The sequence below is a fragment of the Triticum aestivum genome, chromosome 4A (assembly GCF_018294505.1).
Source record: "Triticum aestivum cultivar Chinese Spring chromosome 4A, IWGSC CS RefSeq v2.1, whole genome shotgun sequence".
NCBI classification, from domain to species: Eukaryota; Viridiplantae; Streptophyta; class Magnoliopsida; order Poales; family Poaceae; genus Triticum; species Triticum aestivum.
In genome coordinates this window covers 602,115,568-602,125,618 of record NC_057803.1, presented here as the reverse complement: position 1 = coordinate 602,125,618, position 10,051 = coordinate 602,115,568, and the positions used below count along the sequence as shown (strand labels likewise).

General features: G+C 43.8%; 1 long non-coding RNA gene across 1 annotated transcript; it reads right to left on the bottom strand.

Moving 5' to 3' along the window:
- Window positions 1–1,963: 1,963 nt before the first annotated feature.
- Window positions 1,964–4,113, bottom strand: LOC123082525 (uncharacterized). Its single transcript, XR_006439045.1, has 3 exons — window positions 3,606–4,113; window positions 2,518–2,716; window positions 1,964–2,336 (listed from the first exon to the last, which is right to left on the bottom strand). It is a non-coding gene; the product is annotated as an uncharacterized lncRNA (long non-coding RNA).
- Between the last annotated feature and the right edge of the window lie 5,938 nt (window positions 4,114–10,051).

Here is a 10,051-nt window from a genome sequence, read left to right as displayed (position 1 = left end):
TGTTTTTACGTTGAACTTCTGTGACGTATTTTCATTTGTAATTTTCTCATCCATTCGTTAGTGTTACACAAATAATATTCCTTTTGTACAACATCTCTCACAATAATTTTGTTTAACTTTCTTCGATCGAGGACTTGAACTTATAACAACAACAAAAATAGTATTTGCTTTTTTATTCTTTTTAGTACCAAATGCACATTATGTTGTACGTGGACTTCTCGCAGTTATCAATCCGAGCTTCTCTCGGTTACGTGAAAATATTTTGTTTTTTATGAATACTAATCTTAATTTCCTTAAAAAGATTATGAATTTTTGCGCTTTATTTTTCAAAGTTGAACTTCTTGTTATTTTATTTTTTAACTTCTTGTTTTCATTGTTTAATAATGAGGAAAATGTGAGTTTTCTATAATCCTCGAACTTCTCCATCTTTTTAATATGGACTTCCTGGTTTTATTTTCTTAATCTTTTTTTATGAAATTTTGAAGCGATGTATTATTAAAAGTTGAACTTCTTGTTATTTAATTTTTGAACTTCTTGTTTTCATTTCTTAACAAATCTGAGATTTTTATATACTTCGAACTTCTCTGTTTTTTGAATTGAACTTCTTAGTCTTATTCTTAGAAAAAATATGTTTTCAAAGAAGCATCAAACATTTTTTTAAATTGAACCTCACACATTTATTTTTCCTAGGGATGGAAAGAATTTGAGTTTCCCGTAAACATCAAAGTACTCCTTTTATTTTAATTTGAACTTCTTTAATTTTATTCTTTAGTGACAAAGAGAAAATTGTTTTTTGTAAATATTGAACTTCTCTATTTTTATAATTTGGAATTCATGGTTTATTTGAAATACTTTCTTTTTCCATTTGAAGTTCTAATTTTTTAATGGGAAATTCTATTTGAACTTCGTTATTTATTATTCTTTAGTGTCGGTTAAAAATCCAAGTTTTTCGTAAGCATTGAACCGCTCCATTATTTTAATATGAACTTCTAGATTTTTTGGGAAACGGGGAAAATTCAATCTTTTTATAGACTTTTTCGAATTGATATGTTAATTTAATTCGAACTTCTTGGTTTTTTATCGGTTTATAAATATCTGAGTTTTTTTACAAACGCTGAACTTCTCCCTTATTTTAATTTGAACTTATTAGTTTTATTCTTAGAGAAAAATATGGTTTTCAAAAAAGCATCAAACTGTTTTTAATTGAACTTTCACTTTTATTTTTCGTAGAAGTGGAAAGAATTTGAGTTTTCCGTCTAGGTCGAAGTACTCCGTTATTTTTAATTTAAACTTCTTGATTTTTATTCTTTAGTAAGATGGAAAATATGACATTTTAATAAATATCAAACTGCTTTCTTTCTGTAATTTGGACTTTTTAGTTTTTTCTATAGTAACTTGGAAACTCTAGTTTCGTAATTAAGATTGAACTGCTTCGTTTTAAAATAAATAAATAATGTTTTTTACTTTGCCTTTTTCACAAGAACTTTTCTTTATTACAAACTTGCCGACGGAGAAGACAACCAAATCATGATATACCAAGCAAATAACATATCTTTGTTTTTTCATACACCAAACTGCCCACGTTTGGTTTTTGAACGTTTTTCATTTGCCTTCTATAGACTTCCTAAGTGTTCGTTTCAAAATTACCAAAGTTGTGCAAACTATTTTTATTTGTTTTCTCAAGCATACTTTATTTTTTATTTGAGGAACTACCGAGTTTCAAAAGTGAGAGTCTGTTTTTTTACACACTAAGAAATTGATAAATATAATTTTTGCAAGTTTTTGACATAAGCTAACAAATTTTTTGAATAAAAGGACACACTAATTATTTTAGAACACACTTTCTTTTGCCATTACATCAGTATGTTTTTAATTGAACCACACACACAAACAGGAGTACACGCCGGAGCACGCACACAACACACACCATAGCACACACACACACACACACACACACACACACACACGAGCACCCACAAGGTGTGCATGCACACACAAACGAGACACCACACCCAGGACGCACGGACCAATGCACTAATTTTTATTTTAATAATTGCTTTTCTAATGCTCTTTCTTGATTTTGAACTTTTCTGAAAGTCTTCTTCGAACTTCTGAATATCCTTTTACAGCTTCTAGCCTTCAGCTTCCAGTGGCCGAGCATTCAGTTAGCTGAAATCTGAAGTAGCATTCAGTTATCTGAACTTTGAAGTATACTACTCCAGTTCTAGAGCAACCTCTCTGATTCAGTTATCTGAACTCCGACCAAAACAATTCAATGCACGAGCGCTTCATGTGCTAGCAGCAGGGCGCTGAAGCTTCCTGGTAGGTGTTGCAGCCTAAATGCAGCACTCATCCGTTGTTAGCATTAGAAACATGTGATAGCCACAATAGGGGTAATCAACTAATCTACCAGCAATTACATGTCACTTCCGAATCCTACGATGAGCAACCACACGAGTTCTCCAGCAAGCAATTAAACTGAATTAGCCGCAAAAAAAGCAATTAAACTGAATTCACCTGGGCCATGGAGATGGAGATGTTGGCGGGGATGCGGAACATTGTCGGCGGAGTTCTACACCTCCAAGAAGAGCTTGTAGACCTTGGTGGTGACCAAAGACATGTCAGGCGCCTCGTGGTGCTTGGTCATGCACTACAGCACCAGCGTTGTGAGCGACTTCGCCGTGTCAATGAGGAACTTCATAACCTGGAGTTTTCACTTGCAAAAGGAAGGTCTTTTAGCAGTGCAAGTTCAAATAAGTATTACATACATTGAACTTCATAACCTGGAGTTTTCAACTTGCAAAAATGTGAACTCTCAAACATCAGCAAAACAACCTGAAGAAAAACTTGTTCTCTACAGCAATTCACACTATTGGTGTCCATCAGTATCCGAAACAGAGGTAGCGAGAGACAGGTTCCTGTTGTGGCAGGGCTCCTGAGATCGTCACAGTTTTTTCAATGCTTCTTCCTGCAAGGAGCATATCTCACAAAATCCCATGACCAGCATTGATGCATGCATGGGCGGCCATAAAAAACAACTCGGAGAAGATGCATGAAGGTCACAGCTTAGGCCTTTGGCAGGTCGCCGCTTAGGCCTCAGGCAGGTCGTCAAGTGTGTTGTGGGATTGGAGTCCGCCGCCATCTCTGCTTCACTGACACGCACACGATGTAGGAGGTAGCAGCAGAAGGAAGAAGGTCACCATTAGGGTGGAGAGAAGTTCATCCTTTCGTCCAAGGCAAAGGTGGGAAAGGGATGGCCGGAGATGCATCATGCACCTGACCTTCTCAACATCAGACCTTCATGGTCGCCCATGTGACAATGACTTTTTTAGTTTTCTTCTTAAACTCGAGCTCTTTTCTCCTTTCTAAATCGAACTTTGAACTTCTATTAAAATGTTTACATAATCATCAACACCAATATCTCTAAATTGCAGCAGTAACAACCACTTGAACTTCTGTCCAAAAAAATTCTGGACTAGTACAACCTAGAGAATCAACAGCTCAGCGCCACATTACGCAACTTCTTCTGCGAAGAGGGGAAGTTCGAGGCTACGGTAGGGAGAGGAGGGTGGACACACTAGAGCATGAGAGATAATTTGGAGTACCTCACCGGAGCATCGGAGAGCGACGACGGCTTGCTTCCTTTGGCCCTAGGTGGTCGACATCCTGTTGAGGATGAGGGGCTCCAGCAGGGCTCAACGCAGAGGAGGAGACGACATCCAGCAGCCCACCATGGATGCAAGTGGCGCCGGCACGGGATGCTGGTGGGGGGACGGCCCTGGTTGCTGTTGGGGCCCGGCGATGCGCTGTGCGGGGCGGCGCAGACGGCGAGGTGGAGACGGGATCTGGCCGGCTTCGGCCGGATCCATATGTGGCTGCGCTCGGCGGCGACCTGCATCGGGCGGCAGCGCTCTGGGTTGGTGGAGGGGCGCGTGCAGGGGTTGGCTTCAGGGATGCTGGAGCCCCTCGTCGGCGCGGGTCCCTGGTGGGGGACAACGGCGGCGGCACGGGTTCCTGGTGGGGAACGACGGCGGCGGCGCGGGTTCCTGGTGCGAGAGGGCGTTGAAAGCGATGGGGGCAAGTTCGTCGAGTTGGGGTGGGCCGTTCAGAGGAGTGTAACGGGCCGTCAGATTTACTCTTTTTGCATGTTTGGGAGTTCTCTAACAGCCAATCGCCCCTATATAGCGCATTATGATCAGAATAGCTATTTTGATCCTGGGATCAGAATAGTGTTACCATATATATATATATATATATATATATATATATATATATATATATATATATATATGTCTCACAACTACCATTAATTAATTCACACATATATACACACATGTATATATACAATTAGCTAGCTATATACATTTTCTCCTAATTGGTGCCTTCGGAGCCAGTGGCATTAGCCTAATTGGTGCCTTCGGAGCACGATAAAAATTGGAAGTGGTTCATGGGGGCGGTAGCGGGTAAAAATATTCTCCTTTGGGATCCATGACCTGGTCGAGAAAAAATTCCGCTATTTCCTCTTGAATTGCTTCTATGCGGTCCTCTGGTAGGAGCTTCTCCCGCACCTCTTTGAACTGTTAAGAAGGAGATCAATATGCATGTGTATTAGTTGTGTGACAAACGTACCCACTCCTGTCTTTGAGATCTACTCCTTTCGGACGCCATCATGTGAATGTTCTCGCAAACGTAGTATGCACACAGATTATTCCTCAGCGCCTGCTTCAGGGCCTTTACGAGAATGGAATTTGATCAGATAATAATTAATCAAGCATGATAATTAAAGAGATGGCAGCTAGCTAGTACTACTTAATTACTTACCTGGGGTCGATACCATTTGAGATTTTGTTTCCATGGGCCTGGAGTGGCCCTGATGAACATTGCCCAAGCCCTGCCCGCCGACAAAGAAAATGAATAAGTGGGTTATTAAATAGTTGTTATCAGGAAATGATGAGCTAATTAAATAGGCCGAGATATAGTTAATAATGATTGAAATTACCTGTTGACTATCCCTTCACGATGGTGTAGTCACTTGCTTTCTTAAGTAGTGAGTTTAGTACTTCAACTGTTCCTTCATCAACTTTAATGATTAACAAGATCCAGTGAAATATGAATGCACACACGTTTGCATGTCTTAATTAAGCGGGCATATATAAGCAAAAACATGTAGCTAGCTAGTAGGCAAAAACAGAATTTGTAGTACAAGACAGTGTGACTCACTCGAAGTTGTAAGGAAGTAGTATATCTTCATTGTATTGGAGGCGCTTGAAGAACTCTAGCATGCTTTCCTATACACTTTTTCGTAATATGGATCTAATTTCCATGTGTATTCATTAATGGTATTTGGTCAACGAACCCAATGCCACAGCGTCCACCATTTTTCATTTCATAAATCTTCATCCTGCATAATACCACAGAAAAGAATATAGCGAGGATAATTACAGGTAATGATTGATCAAAATGATCACTACAGCTAGCTTGAGACTTAAATTACAGAAAGAAATCACTTACAGACAATACCAACTGACGATAGATTTGTCGAGTGCGTCTTGATTGTATAACTGAAATAGTTCTGAATACTCAACAGACACAACTTTCGCATGGTAGTAATGATCCTTCTTGACATTCACCGTGAGGGACTCTCGATTGGAAATCTTGGTAATGTTCATGTACCATTGATGCAATTCAAACATTCTGGTTGGGAGCTTCTTGACCTTGTCTGGCTCGACCAAAGGTTGGCCCCGAACATATTTCCGTTTTATTTCTTCCTCTCTAGTCGGAGACATGGGCTCGATATCGAGGAGTTGTCCAACAGTGATCTTGAGCATTTCAGCCTACTCAATATGCTCCTCCGTTATTACCACATCGCCCAGCTCGGGAATGTAAACGGTTTGCCCACAATAATATTGGGCACACCTACTCTCATGTGTTGTTGGCACAACAAGTGGGGGGATTGATTGCGCCGCATGTTCTCCCAACTGGGGAACGGTTTTACCGTATGTTTTGCCAGCTGATTTGCTCGAGCTCGAGCTCGCCTCTTTCTGTCGACGTGCTCGATTTAACTTCCTGATGTGGCGCTCATAATCTGTGTCAACAGGCTTGGGAGCTGGTGCTCTAGCCATACGAATGAAGTGGTCAATCTTTTCCTCAGGCACTTTCTCCCTTGGCGGCGGTGGCGGTTTCGGTGCAAAATGGGCTTCCACCTCGGCCTTCGATATGGCTGCGTTTTCCTCCTCGGACTTGTCGTAAGGCCTCTGTGGAAGAGGCGCGAGGCTGCTTGGACCATATTGAAATCGCTTGCCTCCGCCTGTACCTCCAGTACTACCTCGACTTGTACTGCTACGCACCATAGCTGAGGCGGCTCTCTTCTGTGATTGCTGAGGCGGCGAAGACGGCTGACGTGGCTGAGTTGGAGGAGGAGGAGTGGCCTGAAGCTGTGCCGGACTTGGAGGAGGAGTGTCCTGACGCTTTGCCGGACTTGGAGGAGGAGGAGTGGCTTGAAGATGTGCCGGACTTGGAGGAGGAGTGTCCTGACACGTTGGTGGACTTGGAGGAGCGGGAGTCTGCTGACTCGGTGGCGGACTTCGACGAGGAGTCGGATGACACGCTGTCGGTGGCCTTCGAAAGATGATGCAATCCTTTCTCCATAGGATGATACGATGGTTGGCCTCTCCCAGTGTGTGCTCCTCGTCACCTGTAGAAATGTCAAGCTCTAACCCCGAATATTGGTCCACCACCTCATCAACCAAGACACGAGCATAGCCCGCTGGAATCGGGTTGCAATGGAATGTTGCCTCGGGGGCATTTGTAAAAGCAACGGCGTCCGCCACCTTCATGGATATGTTCTTCATTTTGAAGTGTAGCTCACAGTTAGTGTTCTCCATGATGTCATCCACTGGGTAGCTATCCAGCAATGCGTCGCCCGGGGCGGAACCCACGCTGCTTCTCAGCATGGATGGGACGGTGCTATCCAATGCTGGATCATCCGCTAGCCGCTGTAGCTGTTGAGACACCCTTTGCTGGCTAAGTGAGTCGATCTGCTCCCGCTGCCGCTGGAATTTGACTACCAAGTCCGCGTGCGCTGATTCTAGGCCTTGAAGGCGTTCATAGTCCAGCTTCCTCTGCTCCTCCTCCATCTTCCTCTTCTTCTCCTCTGCAATCTTCTTTCTCGCACGGGTTCTGTAGTCGGCGTTCCAGTCTGAAAACCCCTCATACCACGGAATAGCGCCCTTGCCTCGTGTTCTTCCCGGGTGTTCAGGATTTCCCAGGGCACGCGTAAGCTCGTCGTTCTCTCTGTTGGGCTGGAACATCCCTGATCGAGCCTCTTCTATTGCAACAAGTATCTTATCTTCGGCTCCGTCCAGACATGCCTTCTTCGAAACTTTGCCTGTCTTCGGGTCCAACTCCCCCCCATGCGCATAGAACCAAGTCCTGCACCTGGGGGCCAGCTCAATGTTTCTGCAGTGACACCTGCATCCTCCTTCTCTTTCTCAGACTTATCCCACTTAGGCATTCCCACCGCATAGCCACCTGGCCCCAGCTTATGGAACTTATCCTTTTTTGCGGCATTGGCCTTGTTTATTCTCGACCGTTCCTTAGATAATTATGAATCCTTGAATTTCATGAAATCGTCCCAATGAGCACTTTGCTTCGCTAGTGTTCCCTCGAATACTGGAGTCTTCCTTCCTCCTTTGACGTACTTGTCCCATTCACGATTCTTGTGGTTGTTGAATGCAATCACCATCTTCCTAAGAGCAGCGTCCTTGACTTTCTCCACATCTGCATCTGTGAAATGATCTGGTAGGGTGAAATGTTCCATGAGCGTTTCCCAAAGCAGAAGTTTTTGTCTTTTGTCAACAAAAGTAACTCCTGGACGTGGCTTTGCTGGCTCTCTCCATTCTTGAAGGGAGACCGGGAGTTGGTCCTTCACAAGAACTCTGCACTGACGAATGAACTTGCCCACAATCTTCTTAGGCGCTAATGGTTCGCCATTAGGTTTGATGGCCTCGATATTGTACTTTACGCCCTCCTTCAACTTTTTGTTCGGGCCTCGTTTCCTGTTGCCTGAAGATTTGCTCGATTGGGATGGCTGAAAGAAGAAAGATCGATTCGTTAATATATCTTCAAGCCATTTAAAACATGTGATGATCACCAGATGCCTGCTTATATAAGTATATATACCTCGCCGGTCTTTGTTGTTTCAAGATCAACATTTTCTTCGTCATGTTCATAGTTCATGACTTCATCAATTCGGTCGTCGCGATCGAATATCATATCACCCTCCCCGGTGTTGTTTAGATATTCGGAGCCGTCATAATTTTTTTCATTTTGATCATCATTTGGCCCACGAGGATTGCGTATGATATTGAACAGGGCCTCTTCTCCCTCTCTGCCGGTATTGTCCGCCATAGGTTTTATTTAACTAATTCAAAAGAAATATATTCAAATTACAATGCATGGATGCAATCAATTAATAAGGAAAAACTGAATCAATCATAGTACATAATAAGCATCATTGAATATAATCTCGAATACGTCGTCTCGAATAATAGATATAATCTCGAATACATCGTCTCGAATAATATATATAATCTCGAATATTATATATCGAATACATCACTAGCTAGCTAGCTAGCTAGCTAATAAAGATCGAATACTAGAGAGTAATCTAGGCGGTGGATAGCCAAAGTGAAGGAACCATCACTGGATCATAGCTCGGCTGATCTCCCCAAAGAACCTGCCAGGTATTGGAGAACCTGACGTTCATAGCAGCCTTGTAGCGATGGACGTGCTCGTCCTCCTCCCTGACACGGCGACGTACCACCTCCGGCGGGGCCGGCTCCGTCCGCATCGAAATTGGCCCACGCGAACGCTACCAAAGGAGATGAGGGTCGATGACGGGACTCGGGGCCGGGTTCCTCACCAAGCGTCACGCCCCTGAAGGTAGCACCTCCCAGTGCCAGCCCGGCGGAGCCCAGTCCCGCACATGTGTCCTATGAAGCAGGACGTCATCGCGAACGGGTCGACGGCGAGGATGCGGGCCGGGCATCGTCGACAACAAATACTATATGCCGCAAAAGTAAAGTAACATTTTTTAAATGATGGATTGCGATTTCATATATGCAAATTCTAAATTTTATAACTAAAACTAACATTTCTAATATTTCTATAACTAAAACTAACATTTCTAATATTTCTATAACTAAAAAACATTTCTATATAACTAACATTTCTATATAACTAACATTTCTAATATAACTAACATTTCTATATAACTAACATTTCTAATATTTCTATATAACTAACATTTCTATATAACTAACATTTCTAATATTTCTATAACTAAAAAACATTTCTATATAACTAACATTTCTAATAATTCTATAACTTAAAAACAGAAAGATTACTAACATTTCTATAATAATGTGTGTGTGTGCGTGTGTATGTGTGTGTGTGTGGTACATGGCGGCCGGGGCAGAAGCTCACCGGCGAGGCGCGACGACGGGGGGCGGCGACGGGGATGGAGACGGAGACGGCGACGGGGACGGTGCGGCGACAACGGGGACGGGGACGGGCCAGGCGAGGATGATGGGAGGACGGGGCGGGGCGCGGCGACTGGGACGATGGGGACGGGGATGGGGACAGCGACGGCGACGGGGACAGCGACGGCGACGGACGACGACGGGGGCGGCGACGAGGGGCGGCGGCGACGGGGCAGAGGAGAAAGAAGCAGAGGGAGAGATGAGAAACTGACAATTTTTTTGAAGTGTTTTCTTATATAGAACAACCTTTAGTACCGGTTGGAGCCAGCAATCGGTACTAAAGGTCTTTTTTGGCCAGGCCAAGCGGCGGGAACGGCACCCCTTTAGTACCGGGTGGTGGCTCCAACCGGCACTAAAGACCCCCCCCCCCTTTAGTACCGGTTTGAGCCACCACCCGGTACTAAAGGGGGTGCACTGGCGCAGGTGCGGTGCGTCATGTTTAGTCCCACCTCGCTAGCCGAGGGGCATCCGAACTGGTTTATAAGCCCCAGTGCGGTAGCTCCCTCGAG